The sequence below is a fragment of the Podarcis gaigeae genome, assembly GCF_964106915.1.
Source record: "Podarcis gaigeae genome assembly, chromosome: 3".
NCBI classification, from domain to species: Eukaryota; Metazoa; Chordata; class Lepidosauria; order Squamata; family Lacertidae; genus Podarcis; species Podarcis gaigeae.
Window position 1 is genome coordinate 16,784,582 of NC_139680.1, and position 14,959 is coordinate 16,799,540.

Below are 14,959 nucleotides of genomic sequence, written 5' to 3' on the forward strand. Positions count from 1 at the left end.
TGGCAGCAGCAACAGGCTGTAACGTACGAGGTGCTAGTTGGCTCCAGACCCCCTCGGCTCCCCGGCCCATAAGAAGTAAAACTCTGGCTTCTTGATCTCATCGGCTGATTATCCCATGGGGGTGTTGGCTTGGATGAATAATGGATGGTAAAACTTCAGCATAACCCTATCACAAATCTCTCCCCCACACACACATTATGGAGTACTTGAATCAGTTCAGTTCCTCTGCTGTGATCACATTCTGCTGCCTGCTGACTTTTTAATATTTATGCTTGAAATTCTCCTCCCCGTAGCACTGTCCAAACAAACAGTAAAATCAACCAAAGGAATTTTCTGCATTCATTTCTCATATTTCACACACACACACACACACAGAGAGAGAGAGAGAGAGAGAGAGAGAGAGAAAGAATGAACCTGTAAAGAAGATAACAGGCAATCTGCAAAGTCAACTTCAAGAGAAAAGGGAGAGGAGAGGAAAAGGGATTGAAAAAGAAGACAGAGAAGAATGAAGGATTTATGAGGGGAAGGACAGTTTTTACAGGAATGGAATCCAGTGTGCAGCAAGACCTCTGGAAAACTGGATGCCATTTTCTTCTGGAACACAAGGTCAGGTTTTTGCAAACTGGTTTGTACAAAGGCCAAGAGGAAATGGGAAAAATCTGAGCAGAGTTCTCAGTTACACCCGTATTTGCAATATAATGCAACATGTTCAGCAGTTATTCGTTGAAGTAAACACAGTAGAAAGCAAGATCTGCTCCAAGGATATAGCAGCAGAGAAGATCGTATGAAGCCCAGCCTGGAATTAGGTTAATTAATTTGCTGTGAATGTGCACCTTTTCCTTCTTTTGTCCTGGGCTCAGTTACAGAATCTCTCATGATCGTGCAACTGTGTGCACAGTTACTGATGGAAAAGTAAACAGCTTGGCAATAGAAACATTGTGGCAGTAACAGTGTTATAAGCATTCTATTTTTAAAATAAATTTTATTAGATTTTATAGCGATACAAAGATTATTATTGAATATATTTTTTTTGTCCAGACTAAAACGTTAATATAAGTAAAACAAAAACATAGATCCAGAGGAGAAGAAAGAATGGGTGGGAGAGAGAGAGAGAGAGAGAGAGAGAGAGAAGAAATAAAAAGAAATAAAGTTAAGCAACTAAGGAACATCCAATTCTTCATCTGTCAGCTATATATAAACATCATTCAACTCATCCACTCCAATATAACACCCAGCACGACTACTGTCTGTTATAAACATTCTGGAAATAATGTGTCATGTTTATTACCCCAAATCCTGTTTTATTACGTGTGTAATATAGCTGCATGTAACTAAAAAACAACCAAGTGGATACAAGCAGAATCTTACATTTCTCCTAAAAATGGGTGCACGAAACATGTTCTCTTCTTTGCCTGGCAGCTGGTGAGATTTCTGTGAGGATGGGAGTTTTTCGGGAAGGTATTTCTGAACATTCATTCTCGTAACATTCTCTGTCAGATCAAAATATATAAATAATAAATCCTGAAGTGGAGCGGTTATCTAGACGAGGGATGGACGAAGTCTGGGTCATTGAGGACTGCTCTGTTCCCCAGACATTGTTCCGGGCGCCGAAGGTGTATTTTATCTCGCAGAATTGTGACTGATTAATTTGGTTCAGCTGGAATTCCATACATGCTCCAAAACTATATGTGACCACTCACTTTGCTCTGAGCAATGAGGGTGTCATTGGGGGTAAATCAGGGAAGGCTCCTGTTTGTCCACGTCACCACTGATCTCAGCATGTGTCAGTCACAGGTTGAAAGCTGAAATTGCCATATCTAAAGCAAATAATGCCCTATGCTGTGTCCATTGATTATTCCTTGTGGGCGAACACTTTCCCAGCAAACAAGCAATTAAACCAAGTGTGTAGGTATATATTTTATATTTCCTGAGAAGCCCAAGATTGTGCCTCATTCAGCAAGGGCAAGATTGCCTTGTTAGAATAAATTCTGAAGGCGCAGACATGCCTCAATGGCTTTGTTTTGCCCTGTGGCATGACCCTTAATTGGGATGACAAGGGATGTCCAAAGAAATTTTCCACCTGTGTCCTTTTGCCATCTAATGAAGCTTAAGTCCAAGCTTGGGTCTTTCTTTCTTTTTTCCTTTTTGAAAAATGTCTTTGAAATTCAGGGTTCACGTTGCAATCCCAGTTTGTTCAGCTTTGGGGAATGAATCTCGAACATTTTTAAATGTTGTGGATGGCAAGGAAAGCCAACTTCTCTTCCCGTTTCTTTAAACTTCAGCTAGATTCCATCCCTGCTTCTGAACTATATTTGTGAATTGCTTTGGGAGTAGTTAGGATTCCTCAGCAGAAAGGCACCCAACCATGTCTTTCTGAGGGGAAAATCGGTATGTTTCTAACTGAATTGGAAGTGTTCTAAGAACATTTCAGGATAGCATAAAATGACAGAGTTTTTGCCAGCCTCTCTGTGGTTCTGACAGATTATTGTAGGCAAAGGAAGACCTTCTTTGACGGTAACAAAAAGAACCAACAATACGCCACAGTCAGCTCCATAGTAAACTCCTAGTCCATTCATGGTAGTGCACTTCTAGGTAACAGTGAAGAAACCAAGCTTTATTTCGATCCAATTTCTCTTTACTGTTGGATAGTTAAATATTAGCACGACAGCTTTCTTACTTCTTTCTTTTTCTTTATTTGCATGACATCTCACCTATCTCTGAATCTTGTGCAACTGGAAAAACTACAACTTTGAATGTAACTTCTCCCCAGTGCTGCTGCTTCCACCTTCTGCAAGGCAAAGCTGTGTCAATAAGACACGGCCCCATAACTCCATATTTGGCACTTGTCTGAATTTGCAGGTGTTTTTCCTATCCTTCTGCTCTGAACATGCACCTCCCATCCCCAATTTCTGGGAAGGCTCAAATTGACTCCCAGACAGACACACAATTTAATTCACATGGTTTTCCCAGTAGTGATGTATGGAAGTGAGAGCTGGACCATAAAGGCTGATTGCCGAAGAATTGATACTTTTGAATTATGGTGCTGGAGGAGACGCTTGAGAGTCCCATGGACTGCAAGAAGATCCAACCTATCCATTCTTAAGGAAATCAGCCCTGAGTGTTCATTGGAAGTACAGATCCTGAAGCTGAGGCTCCAATACTTTGGCCACCTCATGAGAAGAGAAGACTCCCTGGAAAAGACCCTGATGTTGGGAAAGATGGAGGGCACAAGGAGAAGGGGACGACAGAGGACGAGATGGTTGCATAGTGATCTCGAAGCTACCAGCATGAGTTTGACTAAACTGTGGGAGGCAGTGGAAGACAGAAGTGCCTGGCGTGCTCTGGTCCATGGGGTCACGAAGAGTCGGACACGACTAAACGACTAAACAACAACAATTTGCAACATTACAGGAATTATCATCAGCGGAGTACTGACAGTTCTTTTGGCATTCTTGGCCCAGGAACATATATTTTACCACCCAAATAACTCATGAGTTATTGCCTATCCACATTTGGAAAATGGTATCTTCCGTATTATTGTCACAGAAGGAGCATGTCAGTTTTGTAGATGCAAAGTTCAGAAGCATATATTTTAAAAAAGCACTCTCAGTACTCAGGTTTTTAAAGCAAAACACTGTTCTGGGTGTGGATTGTGAAGAAAGGTTTTCAGGGTTTCAGTTGCTAAGATATTTTGGGGTTTTCGATATGTAGTTAAACACTGGTAATAGCATCATTGGTACTTGTTTGGGAAGTGAATTTTGTGTGTAGATTTTTTTTAAAAAAAACTGGTAATCGGCTCTGAGTTTTTGAGGAAGGAAGGAAGGAAGGAAGGAAGGAAGGAAGGAAGGAAGGAAGGAAAGGGAAAAAATCAATACAGTTTAATGAACTGCAGCATGATGCATGTACATAACCAGCCTACCATGAATAGGGAGGGAGCTCACTGGAGAGATGGACAACTTTGCCAGTTTTGGTTTCTCTGTGTGTCTCTCTCACATTCCCTCATCAATCCTTTTTTTATTATAAAAATAATTCAAAGTCTTAGTGAAAATTAATCAGCCTTGTAGGGTGCATTTTTCCTAACGTTCACATTTTTGCATGCAATTTTCCTTAATGTACACATTCGGCAAACAATTTCCCCTAATCAGGAACAGTCCAAGACATCTGAGGCATCTGAGGTGAACTACAAAATGCCTCCCCTCGCCAGATAAGAAAGGTTGAGTGAAGAGCTGCATCAAAGATAAGAAGAGAATAAAGATCTACAAAGGGACGTGGGTGGCGCTGTCGTCTAAACCACTGAGCCTATTGGGCTTGCCGATCAGAAGGTTGGTGGTTTGAATCCCCGCGACAGGGTGAGCTCCCATTGCTCTGCCCCAGCTTCTGCCAACCTAGCAGTTTGAAAGCACAACAGTGCAAGTAGATAAATAGGTACTGCTCCAGCGGGAAGGTAAACAGCGTTTTTGTGTGCTGCTCCGGTTTTGGTGTTCCGTTGCGCCAGATGTGGCGTAGTCATGCTTGCCACATGACACGGAAAAACTGTCTGCGGAGTAGATGAAACATAGGCTCCCTCGGCCTGTAAAGCAAGATGAGCGCCACAACCCCAGAGTCTCTGCGACTGGACTTAACTGTCAGGGGTCCTTTACCTTTACTTTTTAAAGATCTACAACAGGATCTTATCGGTCCTTTGAATTCTGCCACCTGAGGCCAGCCCTGCCTTTAATATAAGCAGAGGTGAGATGGCCATCTGTCAAGTATGATCTAGCTGAGATTCCTGCATTGGAGAGGGTTGGACTAGATGATTCTCGCGGACTCTCCCAACTCTACAAATTCTATGAATCCATGGTTCTACAATGCATTTTTTTTGTATATTATTCTCATGAACAGGTGATTTTTATGCAAGCTTTACCCTGACACACATTGGTAGGAGAATGCACTGCAAAATTCAGGGGAGAGTGAATTTTGAAGACCGGTTGTGCTCCGTGCACACAAATGTTTTCAGGAAGTGCACGTTGGGTAGAGTTGCATTAAGATATGAAGTGGACTGAACTACTTCCTATCACTAGTTCACATTTGGTTTCTAGGGTCCATTGCTCACTAAGATGCAAATAATCTCAGATTCAGGTTTGCAATTCAACCCAGAGGGATATATGAAACTTTGTACATAAAGGGAGGTGCTTCTCTCTACTGATGCCGTAAGGGGAGTGGGGAGTGGAATTTCAGCGACTTTCTGCCGCTCTTTTATTATTTGTCCGATTTCTTAACAGCCCTATTCCATAAGGTCTGTGTCACGCTTCATGAGAAATGAAAAGAGAATTAAAACAGATCAAAAATCTGAGGAAGCCTAATCTTAAGCAGCTCATTCCATTTTCTGCTTAAACTTACCGATGCATGTACATTATTTGAGCTAATCTAAAACTAGTAATAACTTTCAGAGCATCACTACATCCAAATCCTTGTATGAAACCTAGAAAAGGAACTCAGGTGATTTAAAAAAACAAAAACCGGAAGTTTTATATACCACCTCAGTTTCTTTCATAGGTCTACTTCTCGGTTTGCATGATTCTATTCATTTTCCTTTTGGGGGAGAAGAGGCCAAATTGTAGATCAGGCTTATGGATGTGTATGCCAACTATTTCCATACATCTAATCTAAGTTTGAGGCATATCATCTCTAACTAGTACCACCAACTATTTCAGGAGTAGACAATGTGGTGCCTTTGAATGTTGTCGGATTACAACTCTCATTTGCCCAGCCAGTATGGCCAAGGATCAAAGAATGATGGGGATTTTGAGTCCAATAACACCTAGAAAGCACAATGTTGGTTGCTCCTGAACTACAATATTTCTGGTATTATGTGTATGTGTCTATTAAACATGGCGCTCTCTGTTGTCAGGGAAACAATCCTCTGTTAAATTTTTAATTCTTTAATTTAAAGTGCTATATTCTGAGCAGAGAAATTCATGAAAATTGTATGAGGGAGGGCTAAAAAATATCTCCGACGAAGTAGCCCCTCTACTTGTGGCAAAATTGATGGGGCACTGTAATTACTCCAGGTTACAAAGGGCAGTTGGAAGATGTAGCTTTCATGTTTAGACTGTTATTAATGTTTCTACACATGAGTTATGATGAGAATTGTGTGAGCCATTTATTCTTCCCATGTACATCTGTGGTAAAAGGTGCCAGCTGGAATCACAATTTACCTTGTGTATTGCAATTTTTATGTAGGAGGCAGGAATGATCACCATGAAAATGGCTGCCACGTGAAGGCAAATTCAGTTATATAAATGGTAATTTGAATTGTATACTTTAGCAATTTGAACCCAAACTTAGTATGTTCAGACTGATGCACAGGTAAATTCTGTAAATTGAGAGTTCCCCAATTCAGGGATAATTTGAAAAGTTTTGAAAAATTCAACTCCAAAACACTCCAAGAAAGTGTACAAATGGCCTAAGTTTTTTTTTTTTAAAGGTGTGGATCAAGCCCCCACTTTTTGCTGTTAAAGGCATTACTCAATAGTACAATTATACACATAGTGTTGTGACAGGGGAAATTCAGTTTTGCCAGGGGTCAGGATGTGAGGCTTGTATGCTTGTAAAATAGTTCTTTTTCTGCAACAACAGAGGCACAACTTGATAGAAAATGTCTATATTCCCAATCAGGAAGGGATTACAGGAGTGCCTTTGTCTCGCCCACCCCAAAGAAAAGTGACATCTGCACACATCACTGGTTAAAGGAACATAAATACTCAACCAAAACAAAAGAGACAAAACTGGAATCTCGTCCTAGATGATCAGTGCCCCATTGATCCCTTGAACTGTTGCCTCCATTCCTTCACACAAGCTGCATTTTTGTTTACTTTCAACATATAATTGATGTGCATGTGCATGACAGCGCAGCAGGAAAAGAACTGTAAAATGCAAAGAGGTTTGTCAGAAGTTTGGCTCTGACTTTCCTCGCACAATAGACTATAAATCCAGGAAGCCCCTGACATATGTGAAATATTTCAGGCCTGGATGCCAAATGTCTCTGTAAATTTGCAACAATCTACTACCCAAACCTAGTAAAAGCTAACGTAGGAGTTAAAAATAAAAATAAAAAGCGCACTCTCACACCTTAAAATTATATTGACTCACTGGCTTTAAGGGAAAGCTTTAACACTAAGGGAAAACATGTTGTCAGGTGTGTTGTATCATGTAATTTCTGAGTGGCCACATTTTTTTTAAAAAAAAGATCCCTGTGTTGCTTGGCTGTTCTCTGGGTGCATGCCCCATTTGTACAAAATGATCATTTTTGAACAAACAAATTGGCAGGCAGGGATTTCCTATTGGTATAGGCAGAAACAAGTGAATTTGAGCTTTAACTGAGAATGCAAATATACTCATACCTTAGAAGTTGAATGGAATCCGTTCTGGAAGTCTGCTCGACTTCCAAAATGGTCAAAAACCAAATCGTGGCTTCTGATTGGCTGCAGGAAGCTCCTGCAGCCAATCAGAAGCCGTGGAAGTCCCATCGGACGTTCAACTTCCAAAAATAGTTCACAAACCGGAACAATCACTTCTGGGTTTGCAGCATTTGGGAGCCAAAACGTCCGAGTTCCAGGGCGTTCAGGATCCAAGGTATGACTGTACGTGTGTGTGTATTTGTCTGGACTAATGAGGTAAATTTGAATGGAGATAGTGTTGAGTATGTTGAGTAGAGACATCACCTTGCCAACAAAGGTCCATATAGTAAAAGCTATGGTTTTCCCAGTAGTGATGTACGGAAGTGAGAGCTGGAAAATAAAGAAGGCCAATCGCCGAACAATTTATCCTTTTGAATTATGGTGCTGGAGGAGACTCTTGAGAGTCCCATGGACTGCAAGAAGATCAAACCTATCCATTCTGAAGGAAATCAGCCCTGAGTGCTCACTGGAAGGACAGATCCTGAAGCTGAGGCTCCAATACTTTGGCCACCTCGTGAGAAGAAAAGACCCTAATATTGGGAAAGATGGAGGGCAGAAGGAGAAGGCGACGACAGAGGACGAGATGGTTGGATAGTGTTCTCGAAGCTACCAGCATGAGTTTGACCAAACTGCGGGAGGCAGTGGAAGACAGAAGTGCCTGGCATGCTCTGGTCCATGGAGTCACAAAGAGTTGGACACGACTAAACGACTAAACAACAACAACAAGTGTTGATCCAAATGAGACCCGGCATAAATAGGGATAAACCCTCTGTTCATGTGCAGAATTTCATTTTTCCAGCTCACTTAGTTTCTTACAGATGCTATTTGCATGGATGCACTTCCACTGTTCCTGTAGCAACAAAATGGACTGCAGTCATTGAGAGCTTAAGCCACATTAGATCGATTAGTCTTTAAAGTACTGATGGAGAAAATAATGATTTCATATAACTATCATTTTGACGATTCCATTTTCTTTGGAGCCTATGGCTTAGCTAAACTGAAAAGTCTGTGCCTGCATTTTACACTATAGAACTAGTTGGTTTCAGGTACCGCATGTAGCAAATCTTCATTCCATAACACTGAAAAGAATCAACTTGTTAGAATCCATGGTGACCATTGCATTCATGAAAAGAAAATCAGCTAGGCATAGCGGTTGTGATTCATCTTGAATTGTTTTGTAGATAGATGAAAGAGGATATTGGGAGATTTAATGAATAGGAAAATTAGTCAAAAGTTTTATTTTTAAAAATTGAGAAATGATTATATGTAATCACGCGATATTATGATCTGGAGAGCTAAATAGTTTTGATTGGTTCAGGATGATGACACTGGGTTGCAACTGCTAAGATTGCTGTAATCTTTTGACTGCTAAATAGAAATCATGTGTGTAATCTGGGAATGTATAAGAAACATTGCTTTGGATGTGGTTCTTTGCAGCTGCCTCCTTATTTATGAGAAATTGCTATTTCACTTGGAACATGCATCCTTGTCTGTTGAGGTTTCTGAGAGGGATATCTCCAGTCTTAGGAACCCCTTTTCAATTCCCCCAACAGTACCACAAGACTCTTTGCTGTTTTCCCCCTACAACAAACTTTCAAAGTTACCTCTGTTGAATAGATTGTGATGGATATTTATTTTCTTTTTCTGCCACAGTTCACGTTTCCCAGAGTCACTATGCCACCCCCTCCTATGTGAACCCAGCATTTGGTTGTTTTCAAATTATTAAGATGAATGTATCTATTCCTTAATATGAAAAACAAATTCAGTTCATGGATAGAGAGTGCGTCTGCTTTATTACTCTGGGACATCAGTTGTTCGGGGATTTAACCCATTTTTGGCATAGTAAACCCTCCACTGTGGTTTCTAGTCAGTCCTGAGAATTTTCCAGCCCTATCTCTTCTCAATAGCTATGGGGTGGGAATTGGGGCAATAATACAAAAAAACATTTTATGACAAAATCCAGATAGGGGAAATGTCTCAGCACTCCTTGAGAGCCAAGAGATTTTATTTATAGTCCATTTTTCTTCCAAAGAGCTTGAGGTGACACACACAGAATCTTGAGTCTGTGGGAGGACTGGTTGTTGACAGGCAGATCAGGAATCCTTCACTTAAAAGTGAAGTTATATCTTAACCTTAATTATATCTTATTTAGAAAGACTGACTTATGCCCTCAAACACATGTTACTAAAATCCATTAATTTCAGCTCTGGTCCAACATTGTCAAATTTAGTGGTTTAACTGATAAAAGAACAAGAATCAAAGTCCTTTGTTCAAGCTTAACCAAAATAAGGAATGAAAAATGTCAAAGCAATGATTTTTCAACATCAACTTTGTTGGACTGGTCGTGTTGTGCAGATGCCTAATTATCGTCTTCCAAAGCAACTATATTGCATACTTAAAGATGGAAACTGTAATGCTGGTGGTCAACAAAAGAGGTTTAAAGACTCAAGGCAAATCTAAAAAAAATGTAGTATATACACCGACAACTGGGAAACACTGGTTTGCGAGCGCTCCAATTGAAGAACAGCTTTTACCAAAGGTGTCATGGGCTTTGAAGACACTCAAACTCAGGACGAAAGGGAGAAATGTGCTAAGAGGCAGACATGCTTGGCAAACCCTCACCATGATCAACTCCTGCCCGGAAATCTATGGCTCCACTGTAGAAGGATGTGTGGATCCAGAAGTGGCCTCCACAGTCACTTACAGACTCACTTTTAAAACAGTGTTCATGGAAGACAATCTTACTCGGCTACGAGTGATCGCCAAAGAAGAAGAAGGAGGAGGAATTAAAAAATAAAAATCCACAAAGAGGCATTTAAAAGGCCTTGGACAGTCCATGGATGTGCTGTTGTCAGTTGCCCAACAGCAACTGTACTGAGGAAAGTTAAGTGCATATATATTGTTGAATAGGGTTAACCCCTTTGTATCAGGAGGTTAGGTGCTACAGCAACATTAGTTTGATAGAGGTAAAATTCCTTGACATTTTGCTCCAAGGGTTACTTTGAAATGGTGCAGTTACACACATAGATAAGGGGAGGAAGTATCTAGGTCATCTGGAAAATAGACAGAGAATTCTACTATAAAAGGTAAAGGGACCCCTGACCATTAGGTCCAGTTGTGACCGACTCTGGGGTTGCGGCGCTCATCTCACTTTATTGGCCTAGGGAGCCAGCATACAGCTTCCGGGTCATGTGGCCAGCATGACTAAGCCGCTTCTAGCAAACCAGAGCAACATACAGAAATGCCGTTTACCTTCCCGCCAGAGAGGTACTTGCACTTTGACATGCTTTCGAACTGCTAGGTTGGCAGGAGCAGGGACCGAGCAACAGGAGCTCACCCCGTCGCGGGGATTCGAACCACCGACCTTCTGATTGGCAAGTCCTGGGCTCTGTGGTTTAACCCACAGTGCCATCCATTTCCCTAATTCTACTATACCAAGGTGCAAAAACAATTGCTAAGACCAGGAATCAGCAACCATAATTTTAAACCCCTTTTATGTTGCTTTTCATACAAGCAGTCAGCAAAGGCTGGGCCTAAAAGGAGACCGTAGGCATCTTATTGGGTGATTATTAACATTCAATGTATGATTCAAGCAGTTGTGGCTATATAGAAGCAACATCAGTTTCTGTGATCTTCATGGATGCTTTCCGGCCTCTAAAATCATGGAAGCAGCTATAAGCTGAGTGTCCAACCCCAACATTACTTTTAAGTATGTGAGAAGAATCCCTAGGACAACTTGCTTGAGCTAGAAACGTGACGGTCAAATCTGGTGCAACTTTCAAATATTTCATTTTAAATTAAAATAATTTTAAAGTAAAACAATATACTGCCTATTATTAATAATTAAGGCAGTTTACAGCAATAATAAATGCAACAGAAGTAGCAGCAACAACTATCTAAAATGAAAAAAGTCATACTAACCCAAAATCCTGAGCGAAGAAATAGGTTTTCAATAAGCACCAGAAACAAATGATCTTGGTGTCTGATTTCTTAGCAGTTTTGCAAGCCGTGCCTTGCTGCATTTGTCTATAGAGTACCACACTGAAAACTGTTGAAAGAAGATTATTTGGGAGATAAACTCTTTTTTAAAAGTCCAGCGTGATGTTTCTGAGAGTTCTATCTAACTAACTCATACTGAAAGCAATCTAACAACACAGTTATGACTAACTTAGGTGACTGATGTCTGTGGGTTTGAGCATGACTTACTTGGATTTTTTTTTTTTTTAATGTGGAAATTAAAAGTTTCCTGTTATTGGATGTGATGGTTACATCTGAACATTGAAAGGGCATCATGCAGACTGCAAGGGAAATTTTAGGACACAGAAGGGGTAAGACATTCACGGTTAGGTGAATTATTTTTAACAGATTTTGCAAGGTTAAATGAAACCACATAGGACTTAGACATAATCCCTCACAAATACTTAAAGCTATGTTAATCTCTTTCCAAGTAGTGCCTGATCTGCTTTCCCAAACTGTGACTTTCACCAGGACCCTTAAAATCAAACATTTATTTCCTCTGTAACATTTAAGCCAATTACGTTATCGATCACTTTATTTTATGCATAAAATTATATGCATATATTGTTCTCTGTCCAATAATCCCCAATTATTTTAGGCCTAACTTCCTCCACAAATCCTTACTTTGTATTTCATTAGCAATTTAAAACATTTCCCACACTATCATTTGCTCCCCCCCATCTTCACCCCCCCTAAAAAAACAAAAAAACCCCTTTTGATTCAGTTGCCTTCTTGCTGTGGTTCTTTGCCCTTAAAGCAGCAGTGGGAAATCTCCAAACAACTTCAGCCCATCAGGTCTATGAATCTGGCCCACGAGCCCAATTTGAGCAAAGCACACCCACCTGACATGAGAAACAAAAAAATCTGTTTTCTCTCATCTAAGCACTTAGTTTGATGATTGGAGATTTGGGGTCTCTTTTCTACCTTAGTGCTTAAGCACCACAACACTAACATTGGAGGCTGGTATCTCCCTGCTCAAACCTAGATAGCATCTTAAAAAGTAGAGACATCACCTTGCCAACAAAGGTCCGTATAGTTAAAGCTATGGTTTTCCCAGTAGTGATGTATGGAAGTGAGAGCTGGACCATAAAGAAGGATGATCGCCGAAGAATTGATGCTTTTGAATTATGGTGCTGGAGGAGACTCTTGAGAGTCCCATGGACTGCAAGAAGATCAAACCTCTCCATTCTTAAGGAAATCAGCCCTGAGTGCTCACTGAAAGAACAGATCCTGAAGCTGAGACTCCAAGACTTTGGCCACCTCATGAGAAGAGAAGACTCCCTGGAAAAAACCCTGATGTTGGGAAAGATGGAGGGCACAAGGAGAAGGGAACGACAGAGGATGAGATGGTTGGACAGTGTTCTCGAAGCTACCAGCATGAGTTTGACCAAACTGCGGGAGGCAGTGGAAGACAGGAGTGCCTGGCGTGCTCTGGTCCATGGGGTCACAAAGAGTCGGACACAACTAAACGACTAAACAACAATCTCCCCGCTCTTTGGCTTGTCTCCAATCTTAGTGCTGTGGTGCCACAGTGCTAAGGCTGGAGGCAAGAGATAAGTTGCATTATACTGTTAAACGGAAGGTAGAGGCTTACCTTCTATTGTGCATAGGAAAGTGCTAAGTGAAATTATGAAGTTTGGAGCAGGATGTCATTGTGTGTTGACGGCACCGAGGCACTTCCGCCAAATCCCGCTGTGGTTTCCTCTGACTCATCTCCTGCATTGCTAGCGCTAGGTATCTCATTATTTACAGGCACTGAGGATACGTAATGACAACCACAGCTGATTTCTCGGCCTGCGGTGTTCTTATCTAGTTGTCTGTGCCTTGAGCTTCAGGTTGTTTGGATCTTGAAATCATCAGGTGCACATACACTGATAATCGGCAAAGGAATGACAAGTTTTGGAGAAGCCTTTCAGGCGCATTCAAAGTCCAGAGAGAGACATAAATTGAAGTACAGAACACATTCCTTTTATAAGCGAGGTCCTTACTCTAAATGACTACATGAATGGGGGGGAAGGAGTGTGGGGGCCACACTATTTTACTATATACACAAAGCATGTGTTCAACCACCAAATCACACACACACACACACACACACGGTTTCAAAGTTTGTTCTCAAAGCTATTGTACTACCAACCTTACTGTATGCTTGTGAAACATGGACCACTTATAAACGACATTTCCAACTCCTCAAAAATTCCATCTATGGTGTCTCTGAAAATTTTTACACATCACTTGGGAAGACAGGCAAACTAATGCCTGTGCACTGGAAGAAGCAAAGATCACCAGTGTCAAAGCAATGATTCTTCAACATCAACTTTGTTGGACTTGTCATGTTGTTCGGATGCCTGATTATCGTATTCCAAAGCAACTACAGTGGTACCTCAGGTTAGGTATTTAATTCGTTCCGGAGGCCGTACTTAACCTGAAATTGTTAACCTGAAGCACCACTTAAGCTAATGGGGCCTCCTGCTGCCGCCGCACCGCCGGAGCACGATTTCTGTTCTGATCCTGAAGCAAAGTTCTTAACCTGAAGGACTATTTCTGGGTTAGTGGAGTCTGTAACCTGAAGCATACGTAACCTTAAGCGTATGTAACCTGAGGTACCACTGTACTCTATTCCGAGCTTAAAAACGGAAAGCGCGATGCTGGTGGTCAACAAAAGAGGTTCAAAGACTCTTCTGTGGCAAATCTTTAAAAATGTAGTATAAACACCGACAAGTGGGAAACACTGGCCTGTAAGTGCTCCAGTTGGAGAACCAAAGGTGTCATGGACTATGAAGACGCTCAAACTCAGGACGAAAGGGAGAAACGTGCTAAGAGGAAGGCACGCTTGGCAAACCCTTACCATGACCAACTCCCACCCAGAAACCTATGTCCCCACTGTGGAAGGGTACGTGGATCCAGAATTGGCCTCCACAGTCACTTACGCACACACTGTTAAAACTGTGTTTATGGAAGACAATCTTACTTGACCACCAGTGATGGCCAAAGAAGAGAGAGAGAGAAGAAAACAACAACAACAACAACAACAACAACAACAATTTATTTCAACAACAACAACAACAATTTATTTGTACCCCACCCATCTGGCTGGGTTTCCCCAGCCACTCTGGGCGGCTTCCAACAAAGATTAAAATATATATTCAGACACTGAACAATGACTCCACTCATATATAGCCTAATTCAGTTTATTTTTGTCAGCCTAATTCAGCTGGAGGCTATATGTATGAGGGAAGCAGGCATCCATATGATCAAACATAGCCACAGGCAAATAGATGCCACATACATTTCTCCAGGAGCTGCATAGGTGTAGCCCTTTTTCTTAAAAAAAAAAAGCCCAAAACTCACCAGAAGGTTTGGACCAGTGTGTGCATGCATGTACAACACAGAAGATGACGTTAAGGAATTCAGTCCTAATAATGCAAATTATGCAGATCCATCCTTCGGAGAGAGCAGATACTTTTCAAAGCTTAGTGAAGCAGGGCTGGATTCTGAAAAAT

General features: G+C 41.2%; 1 long non-coding RNA gene across 1 annotated transcript; it reads left to right on the plus strand.

Moving 5' to 3' along the window:
* Positions 1–384: 384 nt before the first annotated feature.
* On the plus strand, positions 385–9,208 carry LOC310840864. The gene is made up of 2 exons (XR_014562220.1): positions 385–1,458; positions 2,796–9,208. It is a non-coding gene; the product is annotated as an uncharacterized lncRNA (long non-coding RNA).
* Positions 9,209–14,959: the final 5,751 nt, after the last annotated feature.